This window comes from Ursus americanus, chromosome 19, assembly GCF_024610735.1.
Source record: "Ursus americanus isolate L20-20 chromosome 19, mUrsAme1.1.p, whole genome shotgun sequence".
Classification (NCBI taxonomy): domain Eukaryota; kingdom Metazoa; phylum Chordata; class Mammalia; order Carnivora; family Ursidae; genus Ursus; species Ursus americanus.
The window spans coordinates 15,460,274-15,471,766 of record NC_142145.1 but is presented as its reverse complement, the minus strand read 5'-3'; positions in this window follow the sequence as shown (position 1 = coordinate 15,471,766).

Here is an 11,493-nt window from a genome sequence, read left to right as displayed (position 1 = left end):
TTCAGCTCCTGACCACATCAATCCCGAATGTCCATGTTGGGCTGAGCCGCCACAGAAACTCTAGAGGGCTCCAAATCCACTGCCTAACAAACTGGGGGGGGGGGGGCATGTGTGTGGTGAGCTCAGATATAGAAACGGAGCCACCGAGAAGTGAAAGCAATCGTTAATGCTGTAGGTTGAGGACAAGCCCAGAGAAATGATTAGAATTCTTGAGTCTTAACACGCCTTTCTGATCCCTGGGTCTGGTTTTCCCCTGAATTAGGTCATGGAACATAATTTTGCCTAGAAAAGAAATCCTGTTCTTTAACTTTAAAGCTTAACCCCCACTCCCACAAGGCACACATGCTGCTCCTGCACCAAAGTACCATGTGCCAGAGGGAAAGCGTCTCTAAAATCCTCCCCCCCGCCCCCAGTACTGTCTATGACATTTAAGGGGCAGTGCAGGACCTAGCAGTAGAGTATCTAAAAGTGAAATTTATTTTTTGTTAGCTCACATTCAAGCTAAAAAAGCTCTTACTAATAATTTTGACTATATCCTCAAAGACTCTTCCCAGCCTCAAGTTTGAATCAAGTCACTATTATTAGAGTGGAAATTTTTTAAATAAAAAAGTATCTGTGCATGTCTGCTGAATGAGACCTCCCTCCAGAGACACGCTTGTTCATCTGTTCTGTCACTCTTCAGGCCAGCATTGCCGAGTTTCCAGAATGTTTTGCGACTGATCATTTCAGAGTGTTCTCAAGTAGGTCAGAAGAAAAAAAAGTCTTTCATGATGACCTTCATGCTCTCCTTTGATGACAGGAAGTATAGAGGCCAAGCAAAGAATAACCTGCTTCTGTACTATAAACCTACATTTTGTTTAGTGTTTTGAGAAACAGCACACATAATTCAGACGAAAGGTGTTTCGTCTTGTAATTAGTCATAGGGAATTTACCTTGGCAATTTTTGCTGTTTAGAAAAGTGCATTCAGGTTTTATTTATTTTTAAAAAAATATTTATTTATTTTTATTATTTTTTTTTAAAGAGAGAGAGGAGGTGGGGGAGGGGCAGAGACAGAGAGAGAATCCTGAGCAGACTCCACTTCCAGAGCTGATCCCAGTGTGGGGCTCCATCTCACAACCTTGAGATCAGGGCCTGAGCCTCAAGAGTTGGACACTCAACCGACTGAGCCATCCAGGCACCCCAACAAAAGTGCATTCAGCTCTTAACCCACTGTATTCTGACAACTCCGATTTCTGTCTGTACTTAAATGACTTTCACGTTTCTTGAGGCTTGGAATGTGGTCTCCTGCATAAATTCACTGGTATCCGGAGGTGTAGAGATACTGTGCTACAGAAAGAGAGACAGACTTGTTTCTAAAATAGTGTTAGGAAGATGTGGATGACAAAATATTTTGTGTGTGACTTCTGGGAGATGCAGCTTGGGTCTAGAAATATTGGCACTTTGGAACATTGAATTGGTTTGTGGGAATAACAGGCAAGAATTGTGTATTCCAAATATCTCATGCAATCAAGTTATGTTTTTCTATTCAAACATTTCATATTTTAAAACTATTGGCATTTTTCAAATATATAGAAAAGGAATGTATTCATTTGTCTATTGAAACTCTACTGTATGCCAGGAACGGATCTCCACGCTTAGGATACAGCAGAGAATTAGGCAGACAAAATCCCTGCTTTTATGAAGAATATGGTCTCGCAGACGAGACAGACAGTAAAGAATTACCACAGAGATAACCTCGAGCAAACAATGACAGTGGGACCCGCTGACAAACAGAGAGCTGGACTTCGATAGTCCCTCTCTGGCAATGAGTCAACAAGCAGACTGTGTGGGTCTCGATACTGGTGGGTGGGAGGATGTGGTCGGGGAGGCCTGGGGAGTTCTGACTGTGTCGGTGTTTTCTGGGAAGCGGGGAGCAGGAACATCAGCAGAAAGTGAGGATGGGGGGAGAGGTGTTGGAGGTTTGAGGATAGAAGCTCAAGGGCTGATCAATTTATCTGTTTGGTACAGAAAATGATGTAACAGACGCTTGTCAACAACCACGGAGATCAAACAGATGACAGTTTCCCAGGCTTTGTTCAGATAGTTTAAAAAAAGAGTTACAGAGATGGTCCAAGTAACTCTCCACCGATCAGTTTGCCCCCTCCATCCTCCCAAAGGTGGACCACTCCTTCGAACCTGGTGGGCACGATACCCAAGGGTGTTGTTCAAATTACTGCTGTTTAACTTGGATTTGAAGCTGCTTGCTTCTCTGCTAGAGATACTATCTCTAGAACTTTTTTACTGTTTCCAAAGTAAACTCTGTACCCTTAGACAATTACTCTCTCTTGGAGCCTCCCCTCAACTCGCCATAACCCCTATTCTTTCAATATGCCTATTCGAGGCACTTCGTATAAATGGAATCACACAGTATTTGTCCTGTGTCTGGCTTGTTTCACTTAGCATGGTGTTGTCAAGGTTCATCCACATTGTAGCATATATCAAAATTCCATTCCTTTTGGCAAGCTTTTAGTATCATAAAAACACTGCCACAGCCGTCACATGGCTGCAGGGGCGCCAGGGTTAAAAGCCCTGGTGATGTCTTCTGTCTTCCTCTTCAGGGTCTCCCACAGCCCCTAGCACAAAATCGTTCTCCATAAACAGGTCTGAGCAGTTTCATTAATATCGCCTACAAACCATCCTGAATGGATATGGGAAGGCAGGATCTAGTTCCTAGCAATGCATCGAGATCCTGGATGGCTGCCAGGCTGCAGCTCTGAGGCCGTGCTTGCCGCACGTTACCTGTGCCAGGCGGGGCCAGGCAGATGCAGGGGAAGATGGCAACTGACTATCAGAAGCAGGTGCTGCCTGATGACCCGAACTAGGGCGGGCGCAGGCAGGGGCCGAGAAGAAATGTTTTGGTCCTGGTTTCCATCATTTTCCTCCTTGGAAGGAAATAGTCTTTGAAATGACAGGCCCCCACAAGGAGAGATGTTGAATCACAGTGATTGTATGTAGCCTTTTGTAACTGCGCATTCTGCTGCTCAGTGGATAACTTTGGAAGTTTAAAAGACTTGGATTTGGTAAATCTACGTTTTTAAATCCCTTGGTCATTTTATCTCAAGAATTGTTGTGTCTTAGAAGAAATTCTGCCTCACTTTACAAGTCTCTTTTCTCAGAAGAATGAATGCTTAAAAAGTGTTTTCTTTTTTTTCTTTTAAAGATTTTATTTATTTATTTGACAGAGAGAGAGACAGCCAGCGAGAGAGAGAACACAGGCAGGGGGAGTGGGAGTGGGAGAAGCAGGCTCCCAGCAGAGGAGCCTGATGTGGGGCTTGATTCCAGAACGCCGGGATCACGCCCTGAGCCGAAGGCAGACGCTTAATGACTGAGCCACCCAGGTGCCCCTAAAAAGCGTTTTCTAAAGTTCTTACCACGAGCAATATTATTTTTGAAATGAGAAAACATGTTCATGGAAAGACTCACTTTTGTTCTTGGTCGTGAAATATAAAAGGACCTGTGTTTTCTGTATTAGAGCTGTCTCTCTCTTCTGTGGGCGATTACTCATACAGGTAGCAATAAGGAACTTTGTTTTGAAGGCTTAATATAAGCCTGGGTAGGCATTTTATACACACTCTTAGTGTTTCTAACTCTTTTAGGAAATAGGTGATAGATTCATTATCGTGATAGTCATCTTACGAGTGAGGATACTGAGGCTTAGGATGGTTACAAAATAAATAGAAAAGGCAGGCATTACCAAACGGCCATGAGCTTCTCCTTAGCACTACACGGCATCAGGTTATCAGAGCAAGTTCAGCATGGAAAGGTGATAGAAATATGTGGTCAAACACCTTGTTTTATGAATCAGGAGACTGAGGCCATGAGTGGCATCAGCTCTGCTCCTTGCTGGGGTGAGCTGGTTAATTGCAGGGCTAGACCCGGGGCCTCCCCGCCCCAGATGACCCAAGTGGTTTCATAGAAGATTGCTGTGTTTTCTTGTAAAATGCTTTATATCCAGTGGCTTAAGAGCCAGAAGTCTCTTGGTCAGAGCAAAGAGTGCCTGACTGGCTTGGTCATTGGAGCTCAGGGTTGTCGGTTCTAGCCCCACGTTGAGTGGAGAGACTACTTAAAAATAAAAATCTTAAAAAAACAAACCAAAACTCTGATAAATACTGAAACATAAAACAATAAGTTGGAGAAGGGCAAGCTGGGAGGTGAGGTATCATGATTTTTCTAGAAAGTGATGAAATGGTTTGGTGTTTCAAGGTTCACTTAGACTCCTCCACTTCATCCCATCCTGCTTGTTGACTCTCCTCCCCTCCTCCCGCCTCTCGTCTAGTTCCTTGGGCTGCCTTTTCACAGCAAGACATCCCATTCTAACGGCGACGCCTGGGCTTGGATAATGGTGTCAGCTGATTAAAAAAATGTTTCTTGGACCTGCTGGAGATATCGAAGTAGAAGCTCAAAAAACCCAAGCAAGAAAAACCCACATTGGTAATAATAATCCTTAGTTCTGTGGCTAGCTGTGAGAAATCAAAGCCATTATCTGCGTTTGAGTGCAAAGATGAGTGCCTGGGTGTCCTGTTATTTTCTCCATATTTAGTATTGCTGTCTCATGTATTTTATTTTATTATTTTTTTAAAGTTAATTTTTTTTTTTAGTAATCTTTACACCCAACATGGGGCTCGAACTCACAACCCATAGGTCAAGAATTGCATGCTCTACTCACTGAGCCAGCCATGTGCCCCATTCAGTGTATTTTAAATTTATTTTTCATTGCCAGTTAGCTTCATTGTCTTCTACTTGCAGCCTCGTTTGGCTGCCGCTGCATTGTAGGGCATGGGGGGATGGGCGGGATGGGAAAGGGCAGACACGAGGTGCAACCTTAGCTCTGACTGCGGTTTATGCTCGGACTCCTGGCGTCAAGGCACCTAATTCACCGGCATATTCCAGAGGCCCCGTTCTGCTGAGAAGACACACCGAAGCCCTGCGTCAAATGCTGGGGTGGGCCACACGCTGCCGCTGGAGACGAATGGCAGGTGTCCCCAGGCTTGCCGCCTTCTTTCTCAGGACAGGGTGCCTGGGACCAGCCGAGAACTTCACCGCACGGTCTGCTCATCGCGGCGCCTCCAGACCAGGCGAAGGAGCGGCTCTCTGCAGAACTCACGCACCTGGACTCGACCAGCACTGGCGGTTTCATCTGCAAAACAGGAAAGCCTTATATAGCAAAACCTCAACTAACAGGAAGCCAGCGAATCCAAACCCCTCATTCACCAGTGACTCTTGTAACCCACTGATTAGTCTTCTCAAATAATTGTACTTCATGTTCCTGCTGCTAAAAAAGAAAAAACCTCCAAAACCCAGAGCTCCATTTGCACACCTTCAGAAAGTACAAGGGATTTTTTTGATACACAGTTCTGTACAGTACCTCCCCCCTGGTTTCATTTGTCCCTTTTTTATTAATATCCCTTTGCCTTAATCACATTCTCTACTTATATCCTATATTTGTATAGAATGCATTTTTACAAAGGGCTTCAAATCCCTTTGAAACAAAACTACAAAGAAAGTAAGCATTGCAAATACATTTCTGCTAAATATAGCCTTCTTAAAAAGTCCACAAAAACTTGCTGGTAGCTTCCTGACTGCTAGTGAGCTCCATCCCCACACTGCAGTAGTTTCGTGTGACCTAGTATCGCGTTTCTGCTGTCTGTCCCGCTGCACCTGAAACCCAGCTCAGTGTTTGCAAGAATATTTCCTCTTTACCTCTGGCTCAGCCCCACTCAGCTATTGCCTCTGGTTAGAAAGTTTGAGGAAAGCTCTCTTTTTCTTTTACTGCCATATCTTCTAAATATTTTGAAACCTAGCCTGTTTGTTTATTTGGCATTAATTCTGTTCATTCTTCTTTATTTCTCTATCAAAGGCAGTAGATTCTTTCGTACCTCAAATTGTACTATTTTAAGTCGCCCAATTCAGGGGTTTTTAGTGTATTCACAGAGTTGTGAACCATCACCGTTATCTAATTCCAGAACATTTTCATCACCCAAAAAGAGACTTTATACTCATGAGCAAGTCATGCCCCACACCCCACCCCTCAGCCCCTGGCAATCAGTAGCCAACTTTCTGTCTCTAGAGATTTGCTCATTCTGGACACCCCATCTAAATGTCATCATACAGTCTTTTGTCACTGCTCCTTGCACGTAGCATAATGTTTTCAGGGTTCATCCATATCATAGCACGTATCAGCACCTCATTCCTTTTTCTGGCTGAATAATGTTCTCTGGTATGAATAAACTACACTGGTCTATCATTCACCAGTTGATGGACACTTGGGAATAGTTTTACTAATAAATGTTCCTGCCTCCTCTGTGTCCTCATGCCACTGCATTATCTATTCTATGTCTAAGACGATCTTCTTAAACCATTCTGATGGCAGGACTCTGGAATCAGAAACCCGTGGAAGTGCCCCAAAGGCTTGCCTGCAGAATGAATCCTTCCCTCGTCCTCCTGCTTCAGTCCTTGTCTCTTATTTTCTTTCCACACATGCCCATGTGGATGGACCCCTCTGACTCAGAATACCCTTCTCCCCCTCCAGATGGTGAACTCCACGAGCCCTCTCTTCGAAGCCTTCCCCAAGACCCTCTGGGAGAACAGATGACGCCTCAGCACATTTCCACATTTTCCCTCATTAAAATACTTATGATTCTGTGTGTGTGCTCATTTCCCTCTTAATTGTCCCTCCTACCTATCGCGTGAGCCCTTTGAGGAAAATGCGCTTCTCCGACCGCTTCTTGGTGCCTTCTCTGTGACTAATTCAAAGAAGTAATCTGTGATTACTTAATACATGTGTGTATCTTGTTTAACCTTTACTTTAACACTTTTATTGAGCAGGGCACCTCGGTGGCTCAGTGGGTTAAGTGTCTGCCTTCAGCTCAAGTCATGATCCTGGAGTTCCAGGATCGAGCCCCACACTGGGCTCACCGCACAGCAGAGGGTCTGCTTCTCTGTCTTCCTCTGTCCCTCTCCCTGCTTGTGCTCTCTTTCTCTCTCTCACAAATAAATACAATTAAAAAAAACCAATTTTTATGGAGCAACTTAATGTGCCGGGCACTCAGTTTTTCCATTGGGGAAATGAAGTCAGCTACTCTGTGACTGTCACCCTAGGAAAGAAAGCAGAAGGGAATGATTTCATGCTGTGACTACTGCCCTGCCTTCCAGACGATAACACGCTTTTACATACATGATCTTCTTCTGATCTCACATTGTTTCTGCATCTGACAACTATTGTTCTTCTCACTTGAAAACAATTTGGAAGCGAGACCAGGGAAGCTTAAATGCCTTGCCTGCCTGAGATCACGCACCTAGAATTGAGGACTCTGCTCCTGCCCTATTCTGTACCCTCCAAGACGCTTTCCTGAGGCAGAAAGAGATCCTGAAGGAAAAACAGAAACTCTGGACTTGATCATTTCACTCCTGAGGGGAATGGTACTGAATAAAGCGTGGTTTTGTGTAAGAGGTGTTTGCAAAAAGGCCAAGCTCTTTTCCTCCTCTCTACGAATGCATATTTGTAGATGTGTTCCCCTTACAAGTCTGAGGCAAGGGAAAGGGAGCAAAGCAAGCATTTGGCGCCCCAGCAGCAGTCTGCTGGGTGCTGTGGAGAAAGACAGAGCAATGTGCCTGACACAACTTTCAATTTCCTCCAAAACAGTTGACCCCAAACCTGTGAGACGAGAGGTCATGACGACCAGCTTTGGGCCTCTGGGCTTAAAACAACCTAGAACAGAAGACAGGGTTTATAGAATCAGGACCATCATTAAGAATTTCAGGACATACATCAAAAACGAATGATGTACTGTATGGTGGCTCACTTAACATAATAGAAAAAATAAAATTCATTAATTTTTGTTCTTAAAAAAAAATTTCAAGACAGTGACAGCAGAACATTAAATCAAGCAAGGGGTCCTTCTGAGAAAGGCATGGGGGCCCTGAAATGGTCACAAGTCCCAGAAACTGGCCCCGGGAGGACTTACACATCCAGATACACATTCATTCTCAGAATCATGTAGAAAACAACAAGAACATATATGCCCTGATGGAAGATGGACCCAAAATATGTTACTGTACAATTTTCTTGAGTATAATGTAGCTTATATCATAATACTTGACTTTCTAGGTGCCAGACGCGGTTCTAAGTGCTTTGCAAATACTGACTCATATTTTTCTTCTTGAAGACTTGATGTGGTAAGTACTATTATTATCATGGCCATCTCACAGAGGTAAGGAAATAGAGGCACGGGGGGATCTATGTAAATTGCCCCATATTCTACAGAACTCAGCTAAGTCTATGCCTGAGTCTATGCTTTTAACCACTGTAGCTGCGGCCTTGCAAATACAAACACGACTTGCATACTTCACTCCATAACTCTGCACAACATGTCTTGGAAAATGTCGGTTTTGAAGTGTGTCTTATTTTTTTCATCTTAAAAGAGAGAAAACTAAATTAATTGCGAGCTTTTATAGAGAACTCCATGGATCCTTGCCATAGTCCAACCCGCCAATGGTTGTTCCTGTCCTGAATGGTACACACATTTGAGAAATAAACAAATATGTCAAAATGCATCCCTAAATGAACAACACATCAAGAATTAGCTACTCCTGTCTCTGTTCCAGTAACAAGATAGCCTTCAAGAAAAGCAGTTCAACATTTGCTGCAACATGGACGGCACTGGAGGAGATAATGCTGAGTGAAATAAGTCAAGCAGAGAAAAACAACTATCATAAGATCTCTCTCATCTATGGAACATAAGAACTAGAAAGATCGGTAGGGGAAGAAAGGGATAAAGAAAGGGGGGGTAATCAGAAGGGGGAATGAAACATGAGAGACTATGGACTATGAGAAATAAACTGAGGGCCTCAGAGGGGAGGGGGGTGGGGGAATGGGATAGATCAGTGATGGGTAGTAAGGAAGGCACGTATTGCATGGTGCACTGGGTGTTATACACAACTAATGAATCATCGAGCTTTACATCGGAAACCGGGGATGTACTGTATGATGACTAACATAATGTAATAAAAAAATGATTAAAAAAAAAACCAAAAAGCAATAAATAAAAATTAGCTTCAAAAAAAATAAATCTTATTTTGAGGCATATTAAAAACCATTGGGAAATCACAAAACATGTTACTATAAAATAGATTACTAAAAGCAGACAATTCAAGATTAAAATGATGTAAGATCTAATAGAATTTATTCATTGTATCGTAAGTTATAAAAACAAGAGTAATCAATATGTAGTTCCTCGTTACTTCATTTATTTTCATTCAGTGTAATGTGAAGCTAAAATTGATAAGTTATTTATATTGCAAGGGATGTGGTAAAAGGCACAGTAATCCTTTGGCTAATGTGTACACGTATGTATTGAACTTTGGTATTTGCTTTGGAAATAAAAGAATTATGAATAAAAAAAAAAAAAAAGAAAAGCAGTTAAGTCCCAAACAAACACCAAGCACACAGAACTTAGCTTAGCTCCTGAGAATGCTGCTCTTTCATCGCTGGTAAACAACTAGCATTTTGAATGAGAAGAAAAGGTTAAGTTGGATTTTGTACTATCAAAGAGTCAAGTATAAACTCGATTTTACAAAGCATTTTATTCAAAGTGTTTAAAATAAATACAAAGTTATGGCATTTGTGTAATAAACTTTCATTATATGGAAGCTTCATCCTTTCATCCTTATTTACCTTTCATGAGATGCTGAATACCTGTATTATTTCTGTATTTTATTTACCTCTGTGTGTACTTTAGCTTCCTGATTGGGAATTAGGATTGTGGATTTGAGCCTTGCTGATGATAAGATAGCAATTTTTCTTTCTTTCTTTTTTTTGGTAAGATTTTATTTTTAAGTAATCTCTACACCCAATGTGGGGCTCGAACTTACAAACCCCAAGACCAAGAGTCACACGCTCTAGGGATTGAGCCAGCCAGGCGCTCCAAGACAGCAATTTTTCATTGAGTTTGAATTGATCTAAAAAAAATGATATAAATATATTGAGAATATTTAAGGAAAAAAATCTCACTATATAAAGATACATTTAAAATATGTCTTCCTGGGGCTTCTGGCTGGCTCACTCAGTACAGCATGCGACTCTTGATCTTGGGGTCCTGAATTCAAGTCCCATATCAGGTGTAGGGATTACTTTAAAAAAAAAGGGATTTCTCTATAAAGTATCTACTTTGAAGCTACCAAAAGTCTCTTGAAGGGTACTGAAAGCAGGAAGAACCCCCTGGAATTCTTCCTGCATTGTTCAAGTTGGTAACCTTGGGTTTCTCTCCTGCATTATGTTGCATTTGTGAAAGGCAAAATCCTTCCCGCAAGAAGAACATTTGAAACATGCCAGAGATTTCCCTGTGAGTCTGTCATCTGACACCGGTTTATGGTGAATGGTTACCAGTTGCATCGACTCATTTTCCAGGCCTCGTATCTCTTTTCCCCTCGCTGCTCGCCCTCGGTCTCTCCCTAGTGTGGGGGCCATTATCTATAAAATACTCTCATCGGAACTGCGTTTTGCAAAACATTCTTTTCCAATAACAAGTTTAAAAAGAAATAAACCCACTTATCCTCAGACTCTTAAAACCTCTAATCAAAACAATCCGTCCTGGGTTTTACGCCACTGTGAAGGTTTCAGACAAGGAGGCCAGGGGCTGCCTCATCTTGGACATATTCTGTTTCATTCCTTGACTTGATAGATTGTTGCAGGAAAGTCAACTGATCCTTGGGGACAATACCAATTAATTTATTTCTTTTTCTTCTTTTTGTCATTGGGAAAGTTAAAAAGAAAGACAACAGAATGTAATATAACAAACATTGGCACACACAAGAAAGTACCAAACTTTAGTCAAAAACAAATAAACAGGGGCACGTGGGTGGCTCAGTCGGTTAAGCAGTTGCCTTTGGCTCAGGTTGTGATCCCAGGGTCCTGGGATCGAGCCCCACATCGGGCTCCCTGCTCAGTGGGGAGCCTGCTTCTCCCTCTGCCTGCCTCTCCCCCCACTTGCTCTCTATCTCTCTGTCAATAAATAAGTAAAATCTTAAAAAAAAAAACAAAGAAATATTAGTGATAATGTTGAAGCCCCCCTTGAACTCTTCCCTGGTCCTGTTTCCCTTGATTTCTCCCCTGAGGCCACTGCCATGATGATGGCATAGTATCATGTCAGCCCATGCTTTTACTTCATCTCCAAGCATGCGTGCTTTGTAAATAGCATGTAAATATTGCTTAAATATGTTTATGAATTTACAAATACCGTGTCACAATCTTGCTGGGCTCAGAATGAGCTACCTTGATCTCTGGGGATAAGACAGGATGAAATTTCCCTAAATTGCAACCTGTTTTAGAAACTGTTTCCTGGAGCAAATTTATCTTCTGGAATAATCAGAGCAGTAAATCTTTACTACAAACAAGAATTCTTGAGGGGAAGCTCTTTTGACTTCATGACTATGAGGTTCTGCTAGGAAATGAAACC